We start from the raw sequence: 15,953 nt of genomic DNA on the forward strand, positions 1-15,953 counted from the left end.
TAATGAGGAATGGCTAGAGGACAGATGTAGGAAGGTAGAAGCATATATCACTAAGGGTAAGATAGATGCCGCCTAGAGGAGAATTAAAGATACCTTTGGAGGAAAGGGAACCACCTTTATGAATGTCAAGAGCTCAGATGAAGAACCAGTCCTAAGCAAAGAAGGGAAAGCAGAAATGTGGAAGGTGTATATAGAGGGTCTATGCAATGGCGATGCACTTGAGGGCAATATTGTGGAAATGGAGGAGGACGTAAATGAAGATGAAATGGGAGGTATGATACTGCGTGAAGAATTTGACAAAGCACTGAAAGACTCAAGCCGAAAAAAGACCCCTGGAGTAGACACCATGCCGGCAGTACTACTAACAGTCAATCTGTATATTGAGCAAGGAGTAAAGGAAACAAAAGAAAATTTGGTAGAATAAAAGTTAAAATCCAGGGAGAAGAAATAAAAACCTTCAGGTTTGCCCATGACACTGTAATTCTGTCAGAGACAGCAAATGACTTGGAAGAGCAGCTGAACGGAATGGACAGTGTCTTGAATAGAGTATATAAGACGAACATCGACAAAAGCAAAACAAGGATAATTGAATGTAGTCGACCTAAAGCAGGTGATGCTGAGGGAAATGAGACGCTTAAAGCTGTAGATGAGTTTTGCTATTTCGGCAGCAAAATAACTGATGATGGTCGAAGTACAGAGGATGTAAACTGCAAACTGGCGATGGCAAGAAAAGCATTTCTGAAGAAGAGAAATTTGTTAACATCGTGTATAGACTTAAGCGTCAGGAAGTTGACTAGAATAAGGGATCGGTTGATCGGTTGGTAGGACACGTTCTGAGGTATCAAGGGTTCACCACGAATTTAGTATTTGAGGGCAGCGGGAGGGGGGGGAGGTATAAAGTCGTAGAGGGAGACCTCTTGAGTGCACGACGCAGATTCAGAAGCATGTAGGTTACAGTAGTTAGTCGGGGATGAAGAACCTTGCACAGGATAGAGTAGCGTCTTCATCAAACCAGTCTTTGGACTGAAAACCACAACAACAACAACAATTGTAATTCCTAAGTATTTAGTAGAATTTACGGCCATGAGATCAGACTGACTTATCGTGTAACCAAAGTTTAACTTATTCCTTTTAGCACTCACGTAGACGACCTTTCACTTTTCATTATTTAAGGTCAATTGCCAATTTTTGTACCATTCAGATATCTTTTCTAAATCGTTTAGCAATTTGTTTTGATCTTATGATGACTTCACTAGACGATAAATGACAGAATCATCTGCAAACAATCTATGACGGCTGCTCAGATCTGCAAACAACCTAAGGTGGTTGCTCAGCTTGCCTCCTAAACAGTTTATGTAGACAAGGAACAGTAGAGTGCCTATAACACTACCTTGGGGAACGCCAGAAATAACTCTGTTTTACTCGATGACTTTCCGTCCATTACTACGAACTGTGACTTCTCTGACAGGAAATCACGAATTCAGTCACATAACTAAGACGATATTAGATAAGCAAGCAATTTCACTGCAAGCCGCTTGTGTTGTATATTGTCCAAAGCCTTTTGAAAATCTAAAAATACGGAATCAATCGGAAATCCCTTGTCAATAGCACTCAACACTTCGTGTGTGTAAAGAGCTAGATGTGTTTCACAAGAAAGATGTTTTCTAAATCCTTGTTGACTGTGTGTCAATAGAACGTTCTCTTCGAGGTAATTCATAATGTTCGAACACAATATATATTCCAAAATACTGCTGCATATCGACGTTTATGATATGGGTCTGTAATTAAGTGGATTACTGCTTCTATCTTTCTTGAATATTAGGGTGACCTTTGCAACTTTCCAGTCTTTGGGTACGGATCTTCCGTCGTGCGAACGGTTGTATATTATTGTTAAGTGTTGGGCTATTGCATCAGCATGTCTGGCTGAAGACCAGACAGCTGCTGGGTCGGTCGATGAAAACTTCTTCTTCTTCCTCTTCATTTCATGTATTAGGCAAATTGCCCGTTACGGTACTCCAGCTCTTGTATGGTCTTCCTACACTTCTTCTTCCAGTGCATTTATAATTGACAGTCTTTGCAGAGAATCTTTCTCCACCCTTTGGTCTACATATTCCTTTCCTCCTATTTTCCTTTATTTTACCGTTTAGGTTATATATTCCTAAATCTTTCGTAATATCCTCATATATTTTACGATCAACCCTTGCTCTCATTCTTCTTGGAAATATCATTTCTTGATGCTGTATCATGCTTTCTTGTTGTCTCTCTGCTTCACTTCCGAAAGTAAGGGTAGGTACTGTTATTGTTTTACAAAACTTCGCCGCGCGGTCTGGGGCGTCTTTTCGCGGTCCGCGCGGCTCCCACCCGTCGGAGGTTCTAGTCTTCCCTCGGGCATCGGTGAGTGTGTTGTCCTTAGCGTAAATTAGTTTAAATAGATTAAGTAGTGCGTAAGCTTAGGGACCGATGACCTCAGCAGTTTGGTCCCATAAGACCTTACCACAAATTTCCATTCTTTTGTATATAAAACTTCAGTTGTGTTTCTTTCCTGGATTTATTCTACAAACGTTTTACTATCGTTCCACATATGGAAGTAAATTTATTTAATTCTTTGATCACGTCATGCTTACATTCGTAAGTTATATCGCATCCTACATATTTAAAATGTTAAACTTGCCCTAAGATTTCATTATTCAGATTATTTCAGGTCTTACTGTTTGTCTGCCCTGAAATGGTGTCACTTTCGTTTTATCTACACACGAAGTCGTCGAAATGTTGTGCATAAAATGGAAACACCAACTCGGCAGAACACCCAGAAGCGTGTTTTGTCTTAGGGCTGTTGCATTACTCTGTGTTTTGTGTTGTACGTTTTGGTGATTGCATATTGCTGCCTTCTTCACTGTTCATTAGGATGTTAAACTGAATATAACGTAATCACATTATTACTCTATAACGAGCCATTGGAGACAACAGGTCCCTGTAACCAAAATAATCAGAAACTAGTCCTGAACAATATCCGAAATTTTGTCGTTGGAGTACGGGCTTACCTTGTGGAATATTTTATTGTTGTCTTTGGAACTGAAACTCATGATGTGGAATGAGGTTACTGGAGCGATCAACGGTTAGAGACTACTTTGATACTTTGATCTAAATATCCTCTCATGTGAATGGAAGACAAGACGGGGGACAGAAAACTGAGACAACGCAGCAGGTTGAGAGCTTGCATGCTGGTAGTCAGAAGGCTTCCACAGTCGAGGTCACGTAATCGCGGTTTCACGGTGGCGACAGACGCGTGTTCTGAGGTATAGAGTTTCGGTAGCGTAAAGAGTTTTCACGGCAACTCTTTGTGAGACGAGGTAGAGAAGGTGAATGAGTGTATCGTATAAGCTCTATACAAGCACTTGAATTCAGCTAAATACTAAGTATCAAGGCTTGCAACAAACATTTCATAGCCGAAATCGCTCGGGTGCCCGACCTCTGGTGACCAGCAAGCACTGACACCCCAAAGAAGAAAATTGATCTTGAAGAACAATGCAGTTATCTTAAAACCTATTGTCATGATATAGGTGCAAACTTTTGTGTCCATAGAATAGGTTAGTAGAAAAAATACAGCTATATCTTTGTTTGCTGTGATTTAATGTTCAGTTCACTCTTACTAAGACTATAAAATAGCTGTCGTAGGTCCGACGATATGTGTCAACAGTGCTGCGATTCCTATGGAGCGAAGCTTGGAAGTCAGTCTGAAAACGCCTTTCGTGGTAGCGCAGAAATTAAAACTCGTATTCGGGAAAAGTGGGTTTTGAAAGCAGTTCGATCATCCTGTCTTAAATTTTCCGTAGTTCCCTTAAATCACTTTGTTCGGTAAACAATGCCGAAGCCGATTTATCTTCGCGTTCTTTACAGTCCATATTTGTATTCCGTCACGGGACATTGAAATCTAACTTAATTTCAGTCATGAAACAACTTGTAACACATCCTTTCAGTAGTTTGTTGTGTGGTGTCAAATAGTATGTACACTGTGTATACGTTGCAGCTTACCTAGGCATTTTGATTTTTTAGAAATAATATTTCGTATTGCAAATTTTACAGATTTCATAGATCATGCCGCTTATACATATATAATAAAGCATAAATGCATATCATGTTTAGTGGTTTGTGGCACATGATAAACAGTGGATTACAGTAGATAGTACGATGCAGTTGCATTGATCAGATAACGACAATGCTATGGAATCTAATCGTTTAGTAAAATACAACTTCCCGGAGGATGTCTTCATTTTTCAAGTACTTAGTAGCTGTGGTGTACCAGCTTCACAAACGACTCCTCTCCAGGAGTTCAATTAATAGTTACAAGGCGTATAATTATGAGTTTTTAAAAAAAGGATGAAACGGAACTCTGCAGTCAAGTGGAAATTGATTGTGTGTTGTAAACTAATGAACGTTTGGTCTCTTTTATCTTATTTCTGAGAAATTTTACAGTGATGTGCTGGAATTTATTATGCTCGTTTCTGCGTGAATTGCAACATATCTCAGAGCATTTTAATAACTTTATCTTTGCAGTTGCTATTCAGTATGTGTCATGGTACTATGCAGTGACGTTCCAATGGACCTTGCCACACATTAGAGCTTTTTGGGGACTGAAGTACTTCTTTAACTTTTACCGAGGTCATGCCTAACGATTTCATATGTAACGTGTTACAGCAACTCTATTTTCAACTAATGAAAGTAGTAAGTTTAAGTATGTTGCTGTTCAATCATCCAGTGATAAAACAGTCTAATCCGGCTCCTTTTCACCCAAAAATTCCCGTCTCCAAAGGAAGAGATATCTTCTGGATGAATTTCGCTCTTTCAGTAACCACACGAAGCCGACGGCTATGAGAGCAGGAAAATAATAGCCAAAATGGCCACTGTAGATGCAAATAACATAATCTACTGATGCAAACAATAAAGATCATGTGTCTATTTTATCTGTCACGATACGATGTCATGCAATTGTCTGTGCCTGCATGCTTCTAGTAGCAACAAACAAAACATTTTTAAAATTGGTATCAGCGGAAGTCTTTCTGGCCATTATCTGATTGTATCCACTAGAGATACAGGTTCGGAAGAGTTAGATAATGTGCTGGTTGAGGAGAAAGAGAGATCCAAGATCTCAAAGACATAAAGGACACAGAATGTACTCAAGTATGATGTTGCTTCTTTGGCAACAACAATGCTGAAACAGGAAGAATAAATAAAGTGTGTGTTTACAATATTTGAACTTCTCAAAGGTGATCGCAACACTATATACAGCTGAAATTTGTAGTATTATCGTCTCGTCTGAAATTAATTTTCCGGCCGACCTCTGCTTCATTATCAGTGTAAGCCATCGTGGTCAGCGCACTGCTTTCTATTTCTTGATATTGTCTTTTGAAATCGGGGTTTCGAAGGTGTCTTTGCGTGGCTGAAACAGTTTCATCCAAGTCCTCCTACACAGAGAAACTCCATATGGAAAGTAGAAGCGCTGGACACTACTCCGCGAACTACCTTGCCGTTTGTGGCACCACTATAATTTCTCTCCTTTCCTATTCCGTTCAAGTGGTGCGTGAGAAGAAGGAATGTTGGTAAGACTGTGTATGAGTTCTAACTTTCCCGTAGTGGTCATTTCACGCAATGCATGTGGGAAGAAGTAATACGTTACCTGACTCGTCTTGCAATGCGCGCTCTCCAGATTTTAACAGTGACAATCCCCGTGACGCACAACTCCCATATTACAATGTCTGGCATTGGAGTTTGATGAGTTTTAGTGAACGTTTTCATAACGAAACCCATAGGTTTTCATACTGTTGTATTTAAAATACATTATTAGTCACTCTGTCTAAGGGTCAATATTTCTGCTAAAAGCGTGCTGCTTTGTTTTATCACTGAGTGTACCATCTCGACTGAATGACAGTTGGCCAAGTGTCAAATTGTCTTGGTCAAAGAAATTCCTGTAGGCAATGTGTCTAACAGTGTATTTTAAATATGACAGTATGCCATCTTAGGCATTGTATAACATTGTAAGTAAGCATTACAAATATAGATTCTTATGGTTATGTCACTTGTTATGTATTTCACTGTTATTGTCTAATATGCTTTCAGAAAACACTTGATAATGGCAATTTAAAGCCGAAATCATGATCTTGTAAACGTAACACAGGAAATAAAAAACAGTCTAATGGCGTTACTGACTTTAAAGAAATATATTATGACAGTGGCCCCACATTATGAAAAAAAAGCTTTTACCCTATTTTGTAATAGACATATCCTCATCTGTAGCTCGTTAATGTATGATTCACGTAACCAGCATAATCAAATAGAGCATTCGCCTTAAAATTTATGCTGATAATCTGCCCAGTATTTCCCTGTTTTATTATTATATCGAACAAATGTCTGATATTTAATGACTTTCTCTGCATGCAGCGAACTTATTCGTGTCTTGCATAAGGCAGAAAAATGTCTCCAATTTTTAACCTGAAATGTTCTTCGCATGGTGGGCCACATTTCCTATTGCCATTGCCACCGAGCCAAAATTGACATTTCTTGTTCCAGATTTATCTCTCACCACCGTAGCTGAGGACGCTAACTCACTCCTGTGTGTTGGAGCTCGACTCGGAGATTCGAATCTTGGTGTTGAAAGAAATTTTCGCAGGCAGTATTTGGATGACAAGGGGATGAAAATTGGTGATGTGAAGTTTCTGATCATGAGACTATGAGCCAATGTCTTGGATTCATTTCCAAACTTCTTTGCAGTGTCTCACGAAGTGATGGCGATCCATTCGTGAGATGCCTGGCCGTCGCCATGGTGCTGTTCTAGAGGCGATGGCTGTTTGCCGGCACTGCTATTTCACCTTGTCCCTTCTCTCGTCCTCATACCATACAAACGTTACATCACGCTATACACACGTCCATTATATTAATTTATACTCAACAGACACATTTAACATATAAGGAGTATTTAAATGAAAAGTAACAACCACACCCGTTGAAATTTGCATATGCCGCTTTGGGACAACATAGTGAGACTTCTAGACAATGGAAGCATGCCTTATCACCTCCCCCTAAAAAAATTCAAAGCTGTGCCTTCAGCAGGTAATGTGATGCTCACCGTCTTTTTCAGTGTCCGAGGTCTGATACTCATCGAATTCCTCGAGCACAGAAGAACCATTAACAGTGACGTGTAATCTGAAACACTCCGTAGCCTACGCAAGTCCATCAAGAGCAAACGACCTGGTCTGTGCACGGCGGGAGTGATTCTGCTCCACAATAAGACGTCTCCAAGATCACACAAAGTATAATGGCCACGTTGAAGTGGAAGCAGCTTGAGCATCCACTCCACCGCCGAGACATGTCACCCTGCGACTTCCGTGAGGTGCTTCAATTAGGACGATGAACTGAAGGAAACAGCGCAGGACTGGCTCCCGTCATTGCCACAGAAATTCTGGAAACAGGGAATCCTTCGGATAGTGAGACAGTGGGGTAGCTGTGCTCAGGTCTCTAGTGACTATTTTTGAATAAAGGCTTCAGTTCTACCCACAGTGTTGTTTCGTGCCTTTTCTTCTGAACGTCCCTCACACAACTGCCACACAGTGTGTGGAAAGGGGCCAATGTGCTCTATGTAAGGGCTACTATTATCGATAATGCCCATGACTTAGTAAATCGTACTTCTTACTAATCGCTGCTCCACTGGAACTTTCGGAGGGCAGCGCTCCTTTTCTCGGCAGGGGCATTGTCTTGCTGTCACGTTCAACAACGGCCAAGGGCTACCTACCAGTCACTCGCCACAATGCGAGGGGACAGTCGTTCGGATTTCGCACGGAACGGTCGCTTAAAGTTGAGTCGCACCACATATTATTTGAACGGGTTATTGGTGTGGTGAAATAACAATTTCGAAGTTCCTGTTCGATTAGTAGGGCGACAGTGAATAATTATCCTGTTTATTCGCGAGTACTGAGCTTAACTGCATACGAAATCAATGGCTAGAACAATATTGTCACTACTGATTAGGAGCATCCGTTGGAGTTACATATTATTATTTGAACATTTATAAATTTATAAAGGCTACCGTGGATAGTTATAGGTTGATAGATTAATTCTGATAAGCAATGAAGCAACGAAAAACTTCAGTGGGAAAGTGGAACTAAAATTTAATTGTTGGTATGAGCATGGTTAGGTCTAGATTTAGGAAGTGTGTTACTTATGCAATCAATAAACGAAGTAAAAAGAGCATGTACTGTTATACTTTCGCCGGCCGAAGTGGCCGTGCGGTTAAAGGCGCTGCAGTCTGGAACCGCAAGACCGCTACGGTCGCAGGTTCGAATCCTGCCTCGGGCATGGATGTTTGTGATGTCCTTAGGTTAGTTAGGTTTAACTAGTTCTAAGTTCTAGGGGACTAATGACCTCAGCAGTTGAGTCCCATAGTGCTCAGAGCCATTTGTTATACTTTCAAAGTAATGTTTTTCCACATGTAAAGTAAAGAGTCACGTTTTCGTTTTAAGTCACTTGGTCAGATATCGCACCGAAACGTGTTCTCTCTGTGACTCATCCCTTACCCAAGTATAATCTCAGCAAGATGAACTAAAGGAATGGAGCATGAGCAAAATTGTAGGGGAAGGGAGGTTGCAGTTGGCTTTTCGATGAAGGACGGTCGAAACAGTGAACCTTTGAACACAATAACGGGAAACGGTTACGACCAGTAGAGTGACGAGTACGTTTGCAGAGATGGTAAAAAAGTGTGGCATCGGCGAAAAACTGTATATGAGCAGCAATGTACAGCATCTTGGATCATAGCTGTTCGAAACGACCAACACGACAACGCACAAGAAGTGGCGCAGTTGAGCACCAGATTATTGCACAGGAATCAATCACAAGCAAAAAATATCATCTGCCCGTAGTTTGACTTTGCTGCAGTACTCGAAACTTGTTCTACATTTCGCGTGAGACGAAATCTGTGTGGAGGGAGACAGTTAGGTTTGTGTTCTGCGCTTTTGATATTCAGTCGAAAAATGTCTTCGGTAAAATAAGAAATACGACTAGATAGTATTGTGGGATCTCAGCAAGGTAAAGAGAGAGAATACGGTAGTGCAAGATTCAGAGATCCCAGCTTTGAATACGTGACAAAGGGAGAATCGGCAGACCTGGAACTAACGATGAACTTTAGTTCGAGTAAAACCTCAACTCCACAGAAGAGCTAGATGGAGTCCCTCTTAGTATAAAACCGAGCCCAAGTCGTGTCTAGTTAATCAACCACCTGGATACAGCCATGCTCTTCAACTTGATTGAGAAACGCCAAGAGAAAATCGTGAAGCAAGTAAAGGAGAGTCAAGAAAAGAATCACACGGCCCTATGTAACTAAACGCAAAACACACCTATTCTTTTCCCTGAACCTTCAATACTAATAGAGCCTAATTTGAAACCAACATCATACTCCGGCTTTTTAATTGAGATACCTAGTTACAACCTTAGCATATCATGCAGAATGCCTGCTACTGTGATCTCAGATGACAATACAGATAGAATCTGCACGTATAGTGATGGAACTGAATCAGAAGCTAACAATCTTGGTACAGATTCAAATGTATTATTAGTGGACATATGACATACTCTGAAACATAAAGCGCAAGCAAAACACGTGAAGGTTATTCTTACAGTGAAACTGAAGCTGACTGTTAAAAAATTAAAACAGAATTTAGAAAAAGGGAGTCAGGGTTTGTTAGACTGAGAGAAAATACATGAAGATACGTTACCTTTGAAAGAATAAAAGGATAATTTGTTGAACACAGAGTATGAGATGATGTTCCTATCAAAATACGGGCCTATAGCGAACAAGGGGAGATTTTAAATATGATTTACAGCCATCAGTACAACAGAACACATGACGGAACGATGCAGAGTGAAACGAGAAGATGCGGCAAAAGTCAACAATACGCTTACGGGCCTGTGCGAAACACAACAGAGAGAGCCGAAGGGACGCGCGACCATCAGCGTGATTATGAAGAAGTAAATATTGTACAGTGGAGAACGAGGTGGAAGAAGGCGACGAGGATGTCAATCACCATGTGATGGAATGTGCTAAGGCAAGCAGGAAGACTGAATATTATCCGCAACAGGAAGGAACTGTCAAATTCTATGAACAGTGACTACTATAGTGTTTTTGCCGTCTGTGTCATTTTGTTATATGTGTAGTGACAGCAGTAAAGCAGACTGCTTTTTTGTGAACAGTGGAAGTTTTTCTTAGTATTAGGCATTGCGACATTTACAAGGATAGTAATGGAAGTAGTAGGAATGTTACCTCACTTCACTTTTTTGTCGTTCGTATGGACGCTGAGCCATTCTGTTGCTTACATGTGCGCCGATTAAGTGAGAGAACTACAGCTTGGGATCTCTCGGCCAACAATGCCAGAGATTACCACAGAGAAAAATGGTTTTGATCCCGATTTTTTCTCAAGAATTATTTTGTAACTTACGTTGTATTTTCTGATCACAATAAAATACGAATCACTGACGAGCACAAATGTGGGGAAAAATAATTACGCAATAGGAAAGTTTTCTCATTTGCGTGAAGGAGGTATTCAGTTCGTAAGTGTAGCTCAGGACGTAACAAGGCCCTCTGAAAATAAAATAAGCACCAAGTCAAGTATCAGTCTGTTGCATAAGTGAAGGCATAGGGTGTGGTATAAGAATATTAATTAATAACTTAAATAAAAAGTGTCCTAAGAAACTCTTCGCAGAAGCTTAAAATTGAATGCGTTAGAGGTTATTTTCACTGATTTGCCTTTTATTTTGGAAAGTAAATCTCGGCGGTTCCCTTCTTGTTTTTTGATAAAAGTGATATAAATGCGGGCACCTGATCTGCAACATCTTCGTTTGTTTCATGACTGAAGTCATACGCACTGACGGTAACACTACTGTTAATAATATCTTATCATAGACATACATACTTCATAACTATACAGGGTGTATTCCCTAACAGTCATCAGGCGCATTTTATCTGGAGTTTCGACAGATATTTGCAATTTTATTTTTGCAACGTGTAGCTGGAGTCAGCCCAAACAAATATTGCCTATCACGCCTTTCATGCGACGCCGAGCGTCGATTGAAAGCGTCGGTTTGTTTCCAGTTATAAACAAAATTATTTCTAAATTGGAATTTTACTTGCCTATTCGACAGAGCGGCCCCAAATTAGTCTAGTGCAATACTTCTTTTATCGATGTGTATTAGCAGGGACAGTAAAACACGAAGAATAACCAGTGTTCCAGCAGCGACAGCACCGAGCTGGCCAGCGCTGACAGGTACCGCCATACAGAAATCCTGCTCCGTCGCTGCTGGGGTACTGATTATTCTTCTCGTTTTACTGTTCTTCTTAATACATATAGATAAAACGAATAACGCACTAGGCTAATTCGGGGCCGCTCTATTGAATGGGAGCTTTAAAAATAATTGTGTTTGTAATGGGAAATAAACTGACGCTTTGCGTCGGCGCTGGATGTCGTATGAAAGAAGTGATGAGCAGTATTTTTTTGGGCTGACTCCAGCTAAACGTAATGGAAAATCTCAGGCGTAATCCATGCGCTTTCAAATCTAAACTGAGGAATTTCCTCATGGGTCACTCATTCTATTCTGACGATAAGTTCCTTGAAAAATAAAGCTGACTCCAATGTCATATCGTTGATTGCGTTTACTTAAACTTATTGTTTGACTTTTTGGGTTCATAAACATTTTATTTTATCTGTTTTACCTTTATGTTGTAATTTCATGTACTGACACGTTCCATGACCTTGAAGATTTGCTCCTCTATTTGGTCCTACGGATCTAGACGTCTAAATAAAATAAATAAGTAACCAAAAAAAATGGCTCTGAGCACTATGGGACTTAACATCTGTGGTCATCAGTCCCCTAGAACTTAGAACTACTTAAACCTAACTAACCTAAGGACATCACACACATCCATGCCCGAGGCAGGATTCGAACCTGCGACCGTAGCAGTCGCGCGGGTTCGGACTGAGCGCCTAGAACCGCGAGACCACCGCGGCCGGCTAAGTAACGAAAAGAAACAGTGGTAATTAATAATAGCTTATCACCGTCTCGGTCTTCTAATCACGACTTGACAGCAAGCTCCCATGCTGTGCTTGGTGTATAATTCTATATTGTTGTTATCGTTATTAGGAACTGAGCTCCAATTTCTGATACATTATGCGCCAGCAACTGAGGCAGCAACAGCACAGTTTGGACGCGGGTGAGGTAAAGGTACCCGTCAAGGTTTTGATGAAACTACCGTCCCATTCAGTTTGTGTAATTAGGCAATCCACAGGTAATATGAACGAGGAAATGCGTTACAATCATATTCTTCTCGAAAACGAGGCCAAGTTTTACCACTGCGTTGACTCGGTTCCTGTTACTGCAATAAGATGTACACACTACGATTTTCCCGCTTCACAGGATCAATCGATGTTACATCCACGTCTTATGTAAATTCTCCCTTATTTATATCTTTTACAAGACGTAACGTTTGGAATAAAGAAGCGACTGTGAAAGGCGTTAATAGGGCTTCGCACAACAGACGCCAAGCACAGAATTGTAACCTCGGGCATAGTTCAGCGCAGAATATATCCTGCACTGAAATGCATTGCATTAGACATAGGCTGTCTTCAGCGACAAGTTTAATGGCGTTCAAAGGCGACCAAAGCAACGCTCGGAAGGGTGACACCTGCAGCTTTCTTTTCGGTCTGTCGATCCAAGCACTATCTATGTGCGCGTAAAAATTAACTCTCATATCTTCCGCAGTCCTTCCCTCCCCCCCCCCCCCCCAATCTCTCTCTCTCTCTCTCCCTCTCTCTCTCTCTCTCGGTGCGTGCGTGTGTGTGTGTGTGTGTGTGTGTGTGTGTGTGTGTGTGTGTGTTGGAGAGAGATAGATAGAGAGAGAGAGAGAGAGAGAGAGAGAGAGAAGAGTGATTAGGAGGAGCAGCGGATAGAGAGAGAGAGAGAGCTAGAGCAGTTAATCTCGTTTGAAAGTGTGGTGACAACTGTTACTGGAACAGAAATCGAATTTAGATTCTCACCTCGGTTATCCAAAGCTCTGATTTGCAAACTACTAATGACTCAAAGCAGAATGTCAGTCTTCGATATCTTCATCTATCACTTGCTTTACCGAAGCATAAAAATTGAAAAAATGCTTTTGAGTCCAACCAGAATATTTCTACTGAAGTGAGACAGAACTATAAAAACGTGGGCCTTTCTAATATTGTCACGCAATGTGTTATGTAAGTAAAGCAAGGTTTCAACTCTTCGTAATAAAGAGTTGCTCCTTGTATGCAGTTATATTGTATTTCATACACCGAGTGTCTCTCCTATGGATTATAAGGCGTATCTTCTCTGGTGTTTAGGTAGATATTTGCAGTTTCATTTTTGCAACATTTAGCTAGAGTCAGCCCAAACAAATTCTGCCTATCACGTCTTTCATACGACGTTCAACATCGACGGAAATCGTCGGTTTATTTCCCAATACAATGTTTCATCTTATTGAAAACTGAATGGATTTACCAATGATATTACGAATGTTGTGTCTCGTTCCCTCATCTTAATTTTTTGTTCTTCTTGGTTGGGGAGGATGTCGTGAATTTGTCACTCACTGTATAGCAAATATGTAATAGCTGTTTATTGGAATGGGATTAAACTGAAGCTGCCTGGAATATCGTTATACTGATGCTGTTTTCGAAGCCACAAAAGTCACTGCGGTACTTCCCCGTGTCTTGTGAAGTTATAATTTCTAGCACAGCACATCAGAAAATTAATTATATTAGCATTTTCTACTAGCGTGCGTAAACAGTTGGCTGAAAATTATAAACATTTGGTAGTTATTTAAGCTGTACTAGCTCCGAACACGCTGATAACACTAACGAAGATGTGGATACAGAAGGTGCTATATTACCTGCCCTGTACATTGTAATGCACTCACAGTATATGCTATATAGTATATAGTGAGTACTAAGCTAAATTTGGTCACTCGGTATTTTCAGTTCTCATGTACACAGATGATCATCCAGTGAGAGATAGCTGCTGTGTTGGAAAGAGAGGGCGCTCCTCTCATTACAGCGAATTGAATAGTTCGGTGTCTCACGCTGTGGTATGTCGTAACCTGTAATGGCTTAGGTGTGATAGTCGAGCGAATGATGGAGAAGACGCGAGATATCAGCGTATTTGTTCCCGGCCAGATCGTGGTTGCCATATGTAAAGGACAATCATTTTCCGACATCGCGTAACCGCTGGCCATTTCACGTGTCACTGTGCAAATGGAATATCTTGAGCGCCTACTTAGGGGAAAATCACAGCCGTTGGCAGAGACAACTACAGCGGGTGGCAGCGTGTTGATTACATGAGGCACCGTTGATTGAAAGCCGATGGAAGAGTCCCAGTGCAGCAATCACTCGCCAGTTAATTGCCGGACAACAGAAATCTATGTGCAGTCATACCGTCCGGAATAACCTTCTTCGCTGTTAGGTACAGAAGTCATTGTCCCGTAAATACGTCTCCGATCAACATGTATCATAGAGCACAGAGATTAACATGGGTGCGGAAACACAACCACTGGACTATCGAAGTATTGGAAAATGTAACCTGCAGTAGTAAGTCATGGAACACGTTAGTTCACGCTGATAGCAGGATACGAAAACCTCATAATGGCGATGCACCCAACTAACCAACAAAGCACTGTTGACGAACTATACAGGAATCTACTATCAGGCCATGTGCTCCATCCTTTTTCTCGCGAAATGAGTCAGAAGGATTTGTGGAACATTGCACGTAGATGAGGGCGCTTTTATTGCCTTCAGCTCATCGAAACTCAACTCTCTAGGCACATATGGGACGCCATCAAGGGAAATATTGGCACTTTTGTTCTAATTTTGATCAGTTTCCATGGGTTGTGGGGCCCAGTTGAGAAGTAATACGCTTTGTCATAAGAAATACGGTGAATAATTTTATTAGAAACAAAGTAATAAGCTTACATAGAAGCTGATCTAATCCCCTTCAAAGTACTATCCTTGGCTGGCAAAGTACTTATCCCAACGTTGAATACATGACAGAAAGCATTTCTGGAAGGCGTCTTTGGGAAGAACATTAAACTGCTCTGTCGTGGCCCTCTCAATGTCAGGAATGGTGTCAGAAAGTTTTTCTTTAAGTATGGTTTTAATTTTTGGGAAGAGTTAGAATTCTCATGGTGCTCAATCTGATAAGGCGAATGTTGACACATGAGAACACTTTTTCCGGCAAAAAATTCGCGAATCGAACACGAGCTGTGTCACGACGCGTTGTCATGATGAAGCAGGAAGCCACTGGCTCGTTTTTCTCGTCTGTTACTTCGTCTATCGATTCGAAAACATTGCAGTACGCCCCTGTAAAATTCGGCGTTTACTGTTGTTCCCCTTGGAACAACCTCTGATCGCGCTACACCCTCAATATGAAAAAAAAAAGAACAACGAACATGACTTTGATATTCGATTTTGACTGATGCGTCTTTTTAGAGCGAGAAGACTCACTGGTTACCGATTGGGAACTCTGAATTTTCGTCTCAGTGTCATACCCATAGATCCCAGTTTCATCTCCATTTACAATTTTGGACATGAAGCTCGGATCTGAACGAAGATTATTCTTCAATTCCGTGCGAACTGACGCTCGATTCTCGTTCTGTTCATCAATCAAAAATTACGGAACAAATTTTGCATTCACTCGTCTCATCTGGAAATTATCGGTTAATGTTTTGCACGGACCCGTGTGATATGCTACGTTCCTCGGTAAACTCTCGAATAGCTAGTCACCTGTTTGAATCAACAATTTTTGGCACTTTTTCCACGTTCTCGTCTGCTTCTGAGGCTAATGAACGTCACAAACGTTGCTCGACTTCTAATGACTCATTTCCGCTTTTAAATAACTCATTCCACTCGGAA

This window comes from Schistocerca piceifrons, chromosome X (genome assembly GCF_021461385.2).
Source record: "Schistocerca piceifrons isolate TAMUIC-IGC-003096 chromosome X, iqSchPice1.1, whole genome shotgun sequence".
In the NCBI taxonomy this organism is placed as follows: Eukaryota; Metazoa; Arthropoda; class Insecta; order Orthoptera; family Acrididae; genus Schistocerca; species Schistocerca piceifrons.